Source organism: Macrobrachium nipponense, chromosome 7 (assembly GCF_015104395.2).
Source record: "Macrobrachium nipponense isolate FS-2020 chromosome 7, ASM1510439v2, whole genome shotgun sequence".
NCBI lineage: Eukaryota > Metazoa > Arthropoda > Malacostraca > Decapoda > Palaemonidae > Macrobrachium > Macrobrachium nipponense.
Genome location: NC_061109.1, coordinates 57,387,628 through 57,402,520, shown reverse-complemented (window position 1 = coordinate 57,402,520; position 14,893 = coordinate 57,387,628). Strand labels below are relative to the sequence as shown.

Here is a 14,893-nt window from a genome sequence, read left to right as displayed (position 1 = left end):
CCATGGACTTGATCAGGACCTGGGGCTTTCCAGTTTGGCATTTTCTTTAGTTGGTGTCTGACGGTGTCTGTCGTGATGTCAGTGAATCTTTTTTTTATTCTCCCTTTTTCTTTTGCCTTGACTTCCTGGAGCCATTTTGCATGTTTGTTGTGTGATACCGGATTGCTCCATATGTTTTCCCAGTCTCTTACTTGGTTCGGCTTCAGGACTTTCTTGGTGGTTGTTTTCCCCTCTTAGTTGGCTCTATAGTCTTTTCTGGTTAGCTCCGAATAGCTTGTTCTGTTGGTATCCCTTATTCCTGTTCATGTACCGTTGGATTTTATGTGCTTTGGCCTTAAGCCTCTGTTTTACATCTTCTATAGTGTTTTTTAGTCCACTCTCCTATACTTTGTATTTCTCGTTGAGTTCGTCCCTTGTTTTCTTGCTTCTTAGCCTTTTTTCTGCCATCTCTTTCAGTTTATTCAAGTCAGATCTCATCACCATAATTTGCTTTTCCAGGCGCATTTTCCAAGGCAGTTGCTGGTTTGGTTTCTGTTGGGTTGATTGTGCTGGTGGTGTTGGTGTTCGTATCCCCATCAGTTCTGCTACTAATCTTGCTCCTGCATATGTCAAGTTATTTATTTCTGTGATATTGGTGGTGTGTATTAGTCTCATTATTTCATTGACCTCACTTGTTTTCTCCCTTAATTTCTTGGTGTTGTAGGCTTTCATGTAGAGGATCTTTGTTCTCTCTATATCAGGCTTCATCCATTGTCTGATCTTTTCTATCCATTCCGTCCTCTCTGTTACTTCGTCGGTGTTTCTTCGAGTGTCGTTGTTTGATAGTTCATCATCCTTGTCATCTTCTGTGGCATCGTCTCTCAGTTCGTCTTCTTGTAATTCGTTGCCGTGTGTCATTTCCCTTTCCAGTTCCTATCTTTCTGTTGGGGAGACAGTTCTTTTTCTTTATGTTCCTTAACTTGGTCTGCCAGGCTCTGCTCTGTTTGGGGGGATGTTATTCCTCTCATTCCAGATGTTGACCAACCTTCTTCTATATCCTCTCTCCGTCGGGTTGCTTCTGATGTAGCATCTCCATATTTCCTTATTTTCTTCTCTTGTCCATTTCTTCCTCTGGTTTACTTCTCTAGCTCCAGTCTCTGGTTGTTGGTTACTGTCGTAGTGGTGGTCCGTTGCTGGATGACGACCTCCAAGTACCTGACCGTCTTCCCCTTCAATTGGGTTGAATACCTGGCCACCGGACGAAGCTCCTCTGTTGCCAAAGGTTCCATTCACGTCATTGTCGTGCAATCCTTCATTTCTTTACATCAATGCTGAGTTTTGCTATTCAACCCATAGCTGGATCCTACCCCATCAGGAATAGGTACTCATTTACAGCTGAGTAGATTGAGGAAATTATGGTAAAGATCCTTTCGCAAACAATCAACGCCGAGGAGAGCGGTCACCCATCCAATGACTGACCAGCATCGATGTTGCTTAACCAGTCAATTGACGACCTAACCCATTATTATTATTATATTATTATTATTATTTAGAAGATGAACCTTATTCGTATGGCATAATCTCATCACAGGGGCCAGTGACTGGAAATTAAAGTTTCCAGAGAATATGGTGTTAATAAGAAAGAAGTAATAGAAGGTAATGGGAAATACAGAAAGAGGAGATCACTGATTAGAAAAATAGACGTAATAAGAAAATTAAATGAAAATTGAAGTACATCGTTAAAATATAAGAATTATACTAGGATAGTTATGCATTGCATCTTCGTTCGAATTTCTGAAGTTCTAATTGCACATCCTCAGGGAGTTTAGCTCAACTGAAGATATGATCATTAATGGAGTCTTCAGTGGAAAATGTCTTCTTTAGGACTTTTACTGTTTGAATATACTTATACTACAGCACTTAACACATTGAGTGGTAAAAGGGACTATAACAGTTGCTTTGCAAAGAGAAATTCCAGTTATTTTTGGTATAGTATGAGGTTCAAAAGCAATGACAGATGTGATGATGGTCTCTCCTTACAGAAGGATATTTGGTTCTGGTTGAGAAACCATCTTCTCCTTTATCTTATGTTCACTAAAAAGGGCGTTCGTTGTATGTTGGAATATCTGCAGGAGAAGGATTTAAACAGAAGTTACTACTTGTAAATAAGACTAACGGTTCAATATGACTTATATTGAGCTGGAAATATAACATTATGGTATATATCAAATTTTGGGATAATGATATTTCATTAAGGAGCTTTATCTGTGGTTTCTATACTTGTATCACTACTAGAACACCTAAAGGAAGAGAGAGATTTCTATGTATGATGCTGGTGATGAACATAGAACGTTTATTAATTGCGGATTAAGTAACTTGTTTAATCCTGCAATTGCAAACGTTACTCAAGCGTTACCACCTGAGAGAGAGAGAGAGAGAGAGAGAGAGAGAGAGAGAGAGAGAGAGAGAGAGAGAGACTTTCATCCCAGAAATTACGGCTTATATGGGGTTTTTGGAATGAGATAACACCTGGCACATAATTGATACTTGTTCTGTGATTTATAGTTCGCATAATTTGTCACAAGAATGTGATGTGAATATCGAATTCCTTCCATTTCCTCCGAATTCCGATTTCTGCTTTGGGTCCTTGGTATCCTCAGAAGTGAAGCCTCATTTTATGCCTTCATCTTTTGCTTTACTTATAGGCAGAGATATAATTTCCCATCAAAGTTTGCCACTTAGTTTTACAGCCTGTTTTCGCTTACTCGGGGAGTATACCTAAAAGCTGCTTTTTGTTGTTGATGTTCTAATTGGAGTGTAGGTAGGTCATAAAAAGGTCTTTCACATTAAATCAAAATGGTACAGGAATTTTGGTATTTATCGAATGGAAATGTAAAACTGAATAATGTGCATGTAAAAGAGTACAGAAAAAAGATTCTAATAAAATAATGTATTGTTCTTTCCCTTGGTTAAAAAAGAGCGGCCAGCTGTCGTAGATTTTAGCATATTTTAATTTATATACTGAATTTAGAGACTATATTTCTGTTCAATTATTTTTCATTTCCACTTATAACTGAGAATATATAAAGGTGTTTAATTTGTGTAAATTTTACTTGACACTTGTTGTTAGTATGAGTAATAATGATTACGAGTAATCATTACGAAGACCACTCCACGTTAAGTTAGAAACATAATATTTATAATTTATGAGTCAGGGGAAAATAGTGCACCCATACCGAGGAAACTGGAAATCGGACCACTCCTTGTTTGTATTAATTCCTCTCTTGGTGTGAATGAAATTTCAACTCTGATAATCAAATGATTCCCTCTTTTACCATCCATAGTGTGGAAACACTTTCTCACTGCAAGTCTAGTTTTTGTTTCCTGAGTTACTGCTTTGTGCTCATGCCTTAGCTTTGCCCTAAGTTTCTTTGCTTACTGTAAATTAATTTAGGTTAGTGCTCAAGGGTGAATATTTCTTCCATTGAGTAGTTCCATTTCCTGTAAGTTACTAAATAATTATATGTTGAGGGATATATAATTCCTAAGCTATAATTGCTGGAATGATCACAATGCTTTGGAAGGGTGCAAGAGAGCACATATTTTTCTTCCACTGAACATAGGAAGGGAATCTTTTCATAATCTTATTATGTTAAAAAATGTTAGTCTGTGAAATGACATATCCACTCTAACCCGGAAAATGGAATTGATTCCACATTCCAGTTTTGACATTTCCAACTGAATTCCTTTAGAGATAGACAAGGTAATAAAATCTCCTAATATTCAGAATTCCCTTAGATTGCTTACAGTATCTGCCAGATAAAGGACATTTTGTTACCAAATCTTTAGAAAAATGAAGTCACAGCATCCTAATATTATGAAAATAATAAAGTTTGCAAAGCATTGAGTGGTGAAAGATCTAAAGAGACATCCTCGGATTCATTCAGTTATGGCTAAAAGCAGATCCTCTTTTTCCATTTTGAACTTTATCAGGAAAGTATAGCAAATCTCCTATTGCATTACATTGTTTGCATAAGAGGCCCAAACATTTGATTGTAAGTTATCTGTCGTTATAGCTAACATAAGTTTAGGAATATAGTTAATATAATTTTTGAAATAAAACCAGAGAAATTGTGCTGCATTCAGTCTTTATTAATTAATAACCTTTGTTTAGTAACTAAAAAAAATCCAAAAGAATCCAATTCACTGAAAAAACAATGTGCATTATTTCCCAAACATTATAAATCTTTTATGACAGACTCCTAAATTAGTAAATTTTTTAATGTTGTGCTCATTTAGAATTAATTACAAGGTTAAAAGCATAACATTTCAATACATTTAACAACCAGAAAATTTCCGAAATAATGTGCTCATTTAGAATAGATTCCAGAATGAATAGAATGTCAAACCACTTGACATAAGGATAAATTCTTAAGGTCTGATTGGATAAAATGGTCAGTTGTCAAAAATTTCTGACCCTCTTTGCAGTTTATTTTGCAACAGGAGTGACATCCGAATTACAGATCAAGATACACCTGCAGTGAGTTCTGGGGCAGTATGGAGGAACCCAATTGCAATTAGTATTGCACCATCCATCCATCCCTGGTACTGCACTATATGGATAAGCGGCAACGCAGTCAAGATAACAATCCCTGTCAAAAGAATAACACAATTAGGTCACCTTTACATACGAGTTGTTTTCCTTAGGCTTTGTTGGAAGTACTGAGATCAGTAGCTATTGATTAAGAGACGTCAAACCTTTGTTTATATAGTGATTGTTCTAAAGTCTTACTGTAAGAAAATTCAGTGTATTTCGTTGTGTTATTACTACTTGTGAGAGTGACTTTTTATTTACCCGTCTTGCTTTGGGACATTCTCAAGGGCATTCTTCAAATGAGCTTCAACTACGCGTCCATGGGTCCAGCAAATGCACAACACCTGTCATATATGAGAAGTTAAACATTTGTGGGGTGCGAGTGGCAAAAATTGCCCAGAATATTTTCAGGTGACAATTATGCCCTGATGGGTATATGACAGAAAAGAATCTTTAGCATATACTCGTACTTTGCATACATAATTTTAAGACAAAAATACTCACAGCAACCAGGAAGAACTTAACGAAGATTCTCAACATCTTTCCACCTGAAGCAACTGAAGCAAATGGAACAGCTTAGTTTAATAATAAACCAGAAAACAGAATAAAAATGGGTTCCAGTTATACGAACAAACTTTGATATATATATATATATATATATATATATATATATATACTATATATATATATATATATACATATATATATATATATATATATATATATATATATATATATATACTATACTTAACACAGATACTCAAAATCTTTCCAAAGGTGAATGTATTTTTTTACTATAATTTAACAGAGTTCTCTGAAGTTTAAAATAAAAGGCCATGGAATCCCCCACCTAAAAACAATTTTACACGTAAAAAACAATGTTTTCATGAGAAAAGTACCAATAAAATGTGTTCAGATGTGATACCTTAATGCTGCAAAAGTCAGAGAGCAGAAAAAGTAACTGAGTTGACACCGTAGTGTTCAATTGCAGGAGACCGTATGTAGTATTTGCTGCCTAAAAGCGTCCTATTATACTGGCCGATGCAACTTCAAAGTGTGATTCATTCCTTCAGTCTCATAATCTTATTCTAATTACATATCCCTTTTAATGTCAGGTTATGATCAATTATATTGATAGGAAATCTTAAATATAGATCCATTGAAATCTAATTGCTTCTAAAAGTATTTATTGGAATATGTTGGTGGCATATAGTATCGTATTTAGAATAGTTTTATTTTGTAAGGTGGAATTCTCGCTGAAGTTTCTAAATGATTTTGATCTATGTGTTTGGTAATTGTCTGTGTTTCTTTAATAATTACATACAATAAACTATTTAAACCCTTCCAGACTTGTAGTCTCAAGATTGTCTGAAATTTAGAAATCTGCTTCACCCAATGATATTCATTGGTAGGTATAAGAGAAGGCCTTGAGTTCTAGTAGTTCATGGAATAGGAATTATGCACAAGTAGCAGTGAGGTAGCCCTGTTTCCCAAGGGTTAAGTTCATGGGTTTCTAAAATTCGCGAGATATTACAAAAGTAGAATCTATTTTCTTAAATATTTCTCTTAAATAAAGGCTGAAGATACTTCGGATTACGATAAAGGACAATTTAACCTAGTTTTACTTTTAAGAATATATTGAAGAATTTTTACTGTAAGAAAGTTCGCTGTTCTTATTTTTATCAAACCGTTCTTGAATGTCTAAATCTCTTGAATAATGTGATCTATAGTGGGTAGTGCTGTCAATTCCTCTTACGTGGTGCACTGTAGGCATTATTTAAGGATCTTTACAACGTCCCTTCAAGGCCCCTAGCTGCCCTTGGCGTCTGGCCTAAATGCCATATTCTATGCAACTCTATTCTGAATAATATGAAACCTTTAGTGTCATTATCAGGAAAACATATTGTCTCTGAAGCCCTGAAATTTTTCCCACGAATCTCAATTAATATGACATACAACGTTCCGTTATGTTAGTAATCTCGTTATTAGGACTTTAGTTATATATTGGACATAAAGACGATTTCAAACTTGTTTTAGTCTTTAGTCACGTCTCTCTCTTTCTCTCTCTTTCTCTAAGTATATATATATCATATAATATATATATATATATATATGTGTGTGTGTGTGTGTGTGTGTGTGTGTGCTTGTGTGGTGTGTGTTTGTATATATTTATAGACGCACACACACATGCACATATATATACATTATGAATATCTATATATAATATTATATATTTTATATATATAATACGATATATATATATATATATATATTTATATATATATTTATCTATATAATATATATATATATATTATATAATATATATAGCTAGATAGATAAGATATTATACATATATATATAGTATATTAATATATATATATAGATAGATATATATATATATATATATAGGTCTATATTATATATATATATATATATAATATATATATATATATATATATATATATATGTGTGTGTGTGTGTGTGTGTGATTGTGTGTGTGTGTATGTGTGTGTGTGTTTAGTAAATATGCTTTTATGTGTTTATGTGTGTGTTCATAATTGATTGGTTCGACATTAAAAATATAATGATATAGAAGATTTAAGTAACAAATACCATCGATTAACATATGCAGAATGACGTCATTGCTTCGTGACTTGGCGGCATGCAGGAAAATGTGCCACCTGAAATCCTTAGGCATATAGCAAATTAATAATAGGCTGCCATGTTGGAACTATGCCATAAAATATTATTATTATTATTATTATTATTATTATTATTATTATTATTATATTATTATTATTATTATTTATTTCGGAAGGAGACCCTCTCGTAGACATGTTTTGTTAAAAATGACTGCTGCTTCAGCACTATTAATCTTATAAAGAGTCTTCTCTATCTTTCTGATGACGGCTTTCTCGTTGTTGCTTAGACTGGCGAGCAACGCACCAAAGGGCATGGTAAAATTCGGTTGAGTCATTTGATTTATTATTGCTTATACAATTCTCTCTCTCTCTCTCTCTCTCTCTCTCTCTCTCTCTCTCTCTCTAACGCGACGTTTCCTCCTGATCGACAGGACATTATCAAGCGATAACTGCTGAGGGACTGAATTCCAGTGTTGTTGTTGTTGTTGTTTAGTATTAAGCTGGCTTTATGCCAGCACGGGCTCTTGCTCATAGAGCAGCCCGTAGGTCATTGAATTTTTTTTTTGGATGTGAGGTGATTTTTAAGGATATGAGGTGAGCCTTTATTTATGATTCTATGGGTTATGCATGTGAGATGGTATGATTTGAAAAAGGAAAGGAAAAGGTGAACAGGCAAGGTTACAAACCCCTTTAAACCCTAAGGTACCCATTAGTAGAAGATAAAGATCGATAGTAGCGAGTCCTGGCGAGTCGGAGATAGCCAGTAATGAAATCGAAAAGTTTGTAGTCGTAGAGAAACGGAAAAAAAAGCACATTAATCTATGGAGTTCAAGTACCATATTTCACTTACGAGAATTTAGAATAAGAGCACCGATCGTTAGTAATAGAGATTCGGCGAGAGAAAAACGAAATATTATAAGTTCTAGAGAAAGCAAAATAAAAGTAAACAACAGCTTAAGCGGTAGTTAGAGTGACAGTTGAAATATTCGGTCGTTAGACGTTAGGCGGCCGAAAAACGGAGGGGAAAGGAGGATTGTTTAGTAAAAGAAAAAGCAGTTAATGCTACAAACAGCACTTTTCACGAAGGAGGTCATCTGGGAGACTGCTCTCTAGGTCCAACAGAACGTGGACGAGCTCAGAGAACAGTTGATGATCGTTCTATAGCTGAATAAATATATGCTGTTCAGGAGTCCTGAAACGAAATTCTGATTGGAGAAAATCATCTGGGAGGGAGATCTCAAAATTGAGGGCTTCTTGGAAGATCTGATCAAAAAGTCGTTCATTAAAGTAGCGATTATCGGCGAGAGCTCTATGTAAGAAGTCACTGAATTCATCAATGGTCATTAGGAGCTTTTGAATTCCTTGTTCTCCTACGAACCGGAATTCACTTCCAGAGGCGACTGATCTGAGTTTCGGTTTGCAGGTCTGGATTTCCATGTCTTGCTTAACTGGGAACTCCTCTGTTTGTGTTCCAGCTTCGGCATACAAAGTGGGAGCTTCTGTAATTGTCTCGACCTGCATATCTTCAACTGGTTGTTCTGGTTGTTCTGTCTGAGTTCCTGCTTCAATACGAGCAGGAGTCGACGTCGTCGGCGATGCGAAAGCTGGGGGAGTAACCTGAGGGTTGGGGGGTGGGGATTGAACTGAGGGGTTGAGGGGATAACCTTAGGGGTCGGGGGGGTTGGAAGGGTTTGGGAATTGGAGGTTGTAGGGAAGGAAAGGATGAGGGGTTTGGGATATAGTGACGAGGTGGGGTTGGGTGCTGCAGGGGAAGGTTGAAGAGCTTGTGGTGGAGGTGGTTCGATTAGTTCTGGATCAATACGAGGTTCAAATGGTGGTCGTCTTGAGGGCGATGGTTGTCGTTCTCGAGGTCTTGCTGGCGGGTGGGGAAATGCCCTTCATCCTCCAGATTTTTTTCCAGTCTGACAGGGCACCCTTTGAAAACCCATGCATGATGAGACTGATGGCAATTTGGGCATCGGGCAACGGTGTGGCCTTTTGCTTTGAATTTGTTGAGGCAAACGTCGGTCTCATGCCTCTGGCTGCAGATTCCACAGACATGCTGGGCCGTGCACTCCATCATGTGATGCCCAAACCTCTGGCACTTGAAACCACCTGAGAGGTTCGGGGGATAAAGGCTCGGTCTTGTAGTTTCCGAGGATCCCAAGGCTGATGAAGTCTGGAATTTTGCCTCTAAACGTAGCTTCGACTTTTTGAGTTTATTCTTCAGTACCATCTCTGTTTTTCACTTTGCAACGTGAAGCAGTCAATATGCCTGGTACTTCGAGAATCCGTTCATTAGTGACATATTTAGGGACTTTGCAAATCATTGCTTTTGATGACTTCTCAGCAGGGTCCAAAAGGAGGCATAGAGGATCGTTCTTCAGGAGGTCTGCCGACTGTTGGTCCTTCGGGGTAATAATGAATTCCCCTTTCAGATTCGGTCGGGGCTTGAGTTATGCTTTAGGGTATTTTTTTCTCAAGTAGCTAGGACGGCCGCATACGATGTCTGGTGTTCTTGGGAAGTGCTTTGAATTTAGGGAGTGCCTGAGTCGTCATGGTAGGTGCTGGAGGCGTCAAAGGTTGAGGAAGGTCGATGACATTATTTAGGGCTTTTTTCCGTCGTTTCTCGGACTTTTCTGGAAGCCCTGATCGTCGAGGAGGGGCGGTTCCCCTTGCTGGGAGCCAGGAGAGGACGGCCCGCTTCTCTGCAGTACGGTCAGAGCACTTCTCCGGTAGGTCGAGTTTTATTGGTTCCCGGGAAGGTGACTCATACGGCGGGCTCGTTGACGAGTCTTCGCCAGGACCTTCTCAGGTAGGGGGTATCACCGGGAGCCTCTTGATTGGCTTCTACCTGCGTGACGTCACCCCTGGTATTATTCTCATGTCCGGCGTTCGTTCCATGCGCGCTGGTACTTTCGTTAGGGGAGGGGGTTGGTGTGGGTCCTCCTCACACCACGTCGGTATCAGGAACGCTTCTTGGGTGGTATTGAGGGGAGGCTTTTCCTCGAGGATGAGCAGCGCTTCTAGGAGACGCAGACGTCGTGGGTCAGGTGCTCTCCCGATGATCTTAATATTCCTGGCGATGTCGTCTCTCGTGATGTATAAGCAATAATAAATCAAATGACTCAACGAATTTTACCATGCCCTTTGGTGCGTTGCTCGCCAGTCTAAGCAACAACGAGAAAGCCGTCATCAGAAAGATAGAAGAGACTCTTTATAAGATTAATAGTGCTGAACAGCAGTCATTTTTAACAAAACATATTATTATTATTATTATTATTATTATTATTTATTTATTTTTTTTTTGCTCTATCACAGTCCTCCAATTCACTGGATGGTATTTATAGTGTAGGGTTCCGGGTTGCATCCTGCCTCCTTAGGAGTCCATCACTTTTCTACTATGTGCGCCGTTTCTAGGATCACATTCTTCTGCATGAGTCCTGGAACTACTTCAGCCTCTATTTTTTCTAGATTCCTTTTCAGGGATTTGAGATCGTGCCTAGTGCTACTATGATTATGGGTACAATTTCCATTTTTTTCCACTGGCATATCCCATATCTTTCTTATTTCTATCTTCAGATCTTGATACTTATCCATTTTTTCCCTTCTCTCTTATCTCTGGTGCCCCATAGTATTGCGAGATCAATGAGTGATACTTTCTTCTTGACTTTGTCAATCAACCGGGGGGGGGGGTTTCAAACGTTCTGGTTTATTTGCACGTATCACCACGTAGCTGTTCTGATACCATAGTCCCCAGAGGATCTTTGCCTGATTGTTTTCTATCACTGCCTTAGGTTGGTGCTCTTACCACCTATTACTGCAAGGTAGCTGATGTTTCTTGCACAGGCTCCAGTGGAGGGCTTTTGCCACTGAATCATGCCTCTTTTTGTACTGGTTCTGTGCAAGTTGCCGGACATTTGCTTGCTATGTGGTTTTTGGTTTTTCTTTCTTTTTTCATATTGCACTGCCTACATATGGGAGAGATGTTATTTCCATCTATCGTTCTTTGAACATATCTGGTTCTTATGGCCTGATCTTGTGCCGCTGTTATCATTCCTTCAGTTTCCTTCTTTAGCTCTCCCCTCTGTAGCCATTGCCACGTGTCATCGCTGGCTAGTTCTTTCGTAGGTCTCATGTATTGTCCGTGCATTGGTTTGTTGTGCCATTCCTCTGTTCTGTTTGTCATTCTCCTGTCTCTGTATATTTTTGTGTCTTCGTCTACTTTTATTAGTCCTTCTTCCCATGCACTCTTGAGCCACTCGTCTTCACTGGTTTTCATATAGTGTCCCAGTGCCCTGTTCTCGATGTTGACGCAGTCCTTTATACTAGTAGTCCTCTCCCTCCTTCCTTTCGTGTTATGTATAATCTGTCCGTATTTGCTCTTGGGTGTAGTGCTTTGTGTATTATCATATGTTTCCTGGTTTTCTGATCTATGTTGTGGAGTTCTACCTTCGTCCATTCGACTATTCCTGCGCTGTATCTGATTAGTGGCACTGCCCATGTGTTTATGGCTTTTATCATACTTCCGGCGTTGAGTTTTGACTTGAGCATTGCCTTGAGTCTCTGCATATATTCTTTCCTGATCGTGTCCTTCATTTCTTGATATTTTATATCCCCTCCTTCCATTATTCCCAGGTATTTGCATCCTGTCTCATCTATGTGTTTGATGTTGCTTCCATCTGGTAGCTTTATCCCTTTAGTTCTCGTTACTTTGCCTTTTTGTATATTGACTAAGGCGCATTTTTCTATTCCAAACTCCATCCTGATGTCCCCAGATACAATCCTTACAATTTGGATTAGGGTATCTATTTCCTTGATGCTCTTACCATATAGCTTGATGTCGTCCATGAACATCAGATGATTGATTCTGTTGCCTCTTTTCTTGAGTTGGTACCCGGCATCCATCTTCTATAGTACTTTTGTCATGGGAATCATGTCTACTACGAAGAGCAGTGGGGACAGTGAGTCGCCCTGGAAGACCCCTCTGCTGATATTCACCTCTGGTAGTCTTATTCTAGAGCTTGTAAGTATTGTATTCCAGTTGTGCATTGTATTTTTGAGGAAGCTGATGGTGTTTTCCCCTGCCCCATATATTTTCAGGCATTCTATTAGCCATGTGTGTGGTATCATGTCGAACTTTATCAGGAAAGTATAGCAAATCTCCTATTGCATTGCATTGATTGCATAAGAGGCCCAACTTTTGATTGTAAGTTTTCTGTCGTTATAGCTAACATAAGTTTAGGAATATAGTTAATATAATTTTTGAAATAAAACCAGAGAAATTGTGCTGCATTCAGTCTTTATTAATTAATAACCTTTGTTTAGTAACTAAAAAAAATCCAAAAGAATCCAATTCACTGAAACCCAAACATTATAAATCATCATTTTATGACAGACTCCTAAATAGTAAATTTTATAATGTTGTGCTCATTTAGAATTAATTACAAGTTAAAAGCATAACATTTCAATACATTTAACAACCAGAAAATTTCCGAAATAATGTGCTCATCTAGAATAGATTCCAGAATGAATAGAATGTCAAACCACTTGACATAAGGATAAATTCTTAAGGTCTGATTGGATAAAATGGTCAGTTGTCAAAAATCTCTCTTTTGCAGTTTATTTTGCAACAGTAGTGACATCCGAATCACAGATCAAGATACACCTGCAGTGAGTTTTGGGGCAGTATGGAGGAACCCAATTGCAATTAGTATTGCACCATTCATCCATCCCTTCTACCGCACTATATGGATAAGCGGCAACGCAGTCAAGATAACAATCCCTGTCAAAAGAATAACACAATTAGGTAACCTTTACAACGAGTTGTTTTCCTTAGGCTTTGTTGGAAGTACTGAGATCAGTTCTTATTGATTAAGAATCGTCAAACCTTTGTTTATATAGTGATTGTTCTAAAGTCCACAGTAAGAAAATTCAGTGTATTTCGTTGTGTTATTACTTCATCTGAAAGTGACTTTTTATTTACCCGTCTTGCTTTGGGACATTCTCAAGGGCATTCTTCAAATGAAGCTTCAACTACGCGTCCCATGGGTCCAGCAAATGCCACAAACACCTGTCATATATGAGAAGTTAAACATTTGTGGGGTACGAGTGGCAAAATTTGCCCAGAATATTTTCAGGTGCCAATTATGCCCTGATGGGTATATGACAGAAAAGAATCTTTAGCATATACTTTGCATGCATAATTTTAAGACAGATACTCACAGCAACCAGGAAGAACTTAACGAAGATTCTCAACATCTTTCCACCTGAAGCAACTGAAGCAAATGGAACAGCTAGTTTAATAATAAACCAGAAAACAGAATAAAAATGAGTTCCAGTTATACGATCAAACTTTGATATATACATATATAATTAACACAGATACTCAAAATCTTTCCAAAGGTGAATGTATTTTTTTTACTATAATTTAACAGTATTCTCTGAAATTTAAAAGGCCATGGAATCACTATTTACACGCAAAAACAATGTTTTCATTGAGAAAAGTACCAATAAAATGTGTTCAGATGTGATACCTTAATGCTGCAAAAGTCGGAGAGCAGAAAAAAAGTAACTGAGTTGACACTGTTGAGTTCAATAAGTGCAGGAGACCTTATGTAGTATTGATGCCTAAAAGCGTTCCTATTTATACTGGACCGATGCAACTTCAAAGTGTGATTCATTCCTCAGTTCTCCAATAATCTTATTCTAATTACACTAACCCTTTTAATGGTCAGGTTATGATCAATTATATTGATAGGAAATCTTAAATATAGATTCATAAAAATCTAATTGCTTCTAAAAGTATTTCTTGGAATATGTTGGTGGCATTTAGGATCGTATTTCTATAATATAGTTTTATGAAAGGTGGGAATTCTCGCTGAAGTTTCTAAATGATTTTGATCTATGTGTTTTTGGTATTGTCTGTGTTTCTTTAATAATTACATACAATAAACTATTTAAACCCCTTCCAGACTTGTTAGTCTCGAGATTGTCTGAAATTTAGAAATCTGCTTCACCCAATGATATTCATTGGTAGGTATAAGAGAAGGTCTAGAGTGCTAGTAGTTCATGGAATAGGAATTATACACAAGTAGCCAGTGAGGTAGCCCTGTTTCCCAAGGGTTAAGTTCATGGGTTTCTAAAATTCGCGAGATATTACAAAAGTAGAATTTATTTTCTAAGTATTTCTCTTAAATAAAGGCTGAAGATACTTCGGATTACGATAAAGGACAATTTAACCTAGTTTTACTTCTTAGAATATATTGAATGAATTTTACTGTTATGAAAGTTCACTGTTCTTATTTTTATCAACCTTTCTTGAAAGTCTAAATCTCTGAATAAAGTTCCGTAGTGGGTTTTGCCGTTAATTCCCCTTACGTGGTGCACTGTAGGCATTATTTAAGGATCTTTACAACGTCCTTCGGGCCCTAGCTGCCCTTAGCGTCTGGCCTAAATGCTATATTCTATGCAACTCTATTCTGAATAATGTGAAACCTTTGGTGTTCATTATCAGGAAACATATTGTCTCTGAAGCCCTGAAATTTTCCACGAATATATAACTATGACATACAACGTTCCGTTATGTTTTTAGTTGAATCTCGTTATTACGACTTTACTTATATATTGGACATAAAGACGATTTTCAAACTTTAGTCATGTCTCTCTCTTTCTCTCT

At 37.4% G+C, this 14,893-nt stretch overlaps 1 long non-coding RNA gene across 1 annotated transcript; it reads right to left on the bottom strand.

The window, feature by feature from the left end:
* Nucleotides 1-4,092: 4,092 nt before the first annotated feature.
* LOC135217732 (uncharacterized) lies at nucleotides 4,093-5,597 on the bottom strand. The gene is made up of 4 exons (XR_010315177.1): nucleotides 5,499-5,597; nucleotides 5,078-5,130; nucleotides 4,835-4,917; nucleotides 4,093-4,631 (listed from the first exon to the last, which is right to left on the bottom strand). It is a non-coding gene; the product is annotated as an uncharacterized LOC135217732 (long non-coding RNA).
* Between the last annotated feature and the right edge of the window lie 9,296 nt (nucleotides 5,598-14,893).